Below are 1,772 nucleotides of genomic sequence, written 5' to 3'. Positions count from 1 at the left end.
CCCGAACCCCCTGCCCTGACAGGGCTCTCTGGGCTCATTGCCACAGAAGAACCACTCTGTTATTTTCCTGTGGTCAAGCAATGAGCAGGCGCTAAAAGCTGGCGCCTCCAAGGTGGCCCCGAGTCTGCCAGGGTTGAGAGCTGCTGGATTTGATGTGTCTGTAGCTAGAGACAGTTGTGGTGGCTGCGACTTCGGCTCACATCCCCGTTCTCGACTCTGCCCCAGGTTAGTCTAATCTCACCTCCCCACCCCAGCAAGCAAACAGCACCAGCCTCTCCCTCCTCTGAATTCCCTCGCAGCCCAGCACCCGGGAACACGGGGAGGGTCCCTCAGGGCAGCCCTGGGGCCGGAGCCTACGTGCAGGGGATCGTGGCCAGGGGCTGCTACAGCTCAGAGGAGGTTTCTGCTTCTGCATCGGTGATTGTCACCTGCTTGCATCCCTTGATCCCCCACCACAGTCCCGGCCCTGGTGTGCCAGGTGCTGCCCTGCTGTCTCTGGGAGGTGGCCTCTGAACCCACGACCAGCCCCCGAGTGGCTCTGCTGTGTTCAGCGTGGGCACAAACAGCCCCTGCTCCAGCCCTAAGGAGCAAGGCTATGGCCTGCGCATACCAAGTCTTGCGGTCCAGGCCTGGGCTCCCGCTTAGGCGTGGCTGCGGCAGCAAGGACCCACTGCCTGCTGTGGGTGGAGGTGTCTGGACTCGGGTCTGATAGGGAAGTGGGAGGAAGTCGGCCATGGCTCTCCAGAGGCAGGGACCGGGCAGCCAGGTCCACCCACGGTCACACTGAGGCGCTGAGCTCTGCCCTGGGTGGCAGGACAGTGACTCTGCATTCACTTACTGGCACGCTCAGCTCAGCTCAGCCTTCCTGGGGCTCCTCGGGGCCTTGTCTACACCAGGGCCCTCTAGCTGAAACACCCCCCACCCCCAAGCAATGGTTTTCCTTCCCTGCAGCTGACCACAGTGAGACACCTGCTGTCAGCAGCTGCCTGGCATGTACATGCTCTGCAGCAGCTGCCCTTGCCTGGTGAAGCCAGTGATCGCTGCGCTTGAAGTGCAGGTGGTGCCAGGCCCCGCTGCTCATGGTGCCCACAGCCCCTCTGGCCCGCGTGGGCCCGGCTGTGGGGCAAAGCAAGAGCCCCCGAGTGCTGCAAAGGGGTGTTTCCTGCCCGAGCAGGCCGGGCCACCTCCTGGCACCAGCGCTCACTTGTGCGCGGGCCTGGCAGATGTTTCTTGACCCAGCCCCCGTGGCCGGGTGCAGCGCGCCATTGCGTGCCGTTCACGTGCTCGGCCGGGCTGTCCTGCCTCAGCTCTCCACGGCGCCTGGCGTCTGTGGGCCTTGTGTGTCTCAGGCTCTTTATCTCCCTTCCTGCCCTGGCTTCGTTCCACGCCTGCGCTGCGGTGGCTGGGCCGGCAGCCTCCCCTGCATCACTGTCTCTGGTTTCCTTTTCCCCTCCCCCTGCTCTCCCATATCCCCCTGCCCTTCCCCTGCGCGGCTTCCCTGCCTCAGCTCTCCACGGCGCCTGGCGTCTGTGGGCCTTGTGTGTCTCAGGCTCTTTATCTCCCTTCCTGCCCTGGCTTCGTTCCACGCCTGCGCTGCGGTGGCTGGGCCGGCAGCCTCCCCTGCATCACTGTCTCTGGTTTCCTTTTCCCCTCCCCCTGCTCTCCCATATCCCCCTGCCCTTCCCCTGCGCGGCTTCCTGCCTCCACAGCAGTGCCTGGTCCCCACACAGCCGCTTTCCCGCAGCCGGCTCCTGGGGGGGGGAACCCCCGGG

The 1,772-nt window shown here is 64.9% G+C and overlaps 1 protein-coding gene and 1 pseudogene across 1 annotated transcript in view; one reads left to right on the top strand and one right to left on the bottom strand.

Annotated features, from left to right (window-relative positions):
- NSD1 (nuclear receptor binding SET domain protein 1) overlaps positions 1-1,772 on the top strand; it is a 46,420-nt gene that overhangs the window by 10,889 nt on the left and 33,759 nt on the right.
- Positions 7-1,772, bottom strand: part of LOC112547990 — a 4,819-nt pseudogene continuing 3,053 nt past the window's right edge.

This window comes from Alligator sinensis, unplaced genomic scaffold, assembly GCF_000455745.1.
Source record: "Alligator sinensis unplaced genomic scaffold, ASM45574v1 scaffold1170_1, whole genome shotgun sequence".
NCBI lineage: Eukaryota > Metazoa > Chordata > Crocodylia > Alligatoridae > Alligator > Alligator sinensis.
The sequence above is the reverse complement of the archived record's forward strand: the minus strand, read 5'-3'. Positions and strand labels throughout refer to the sequence as shown.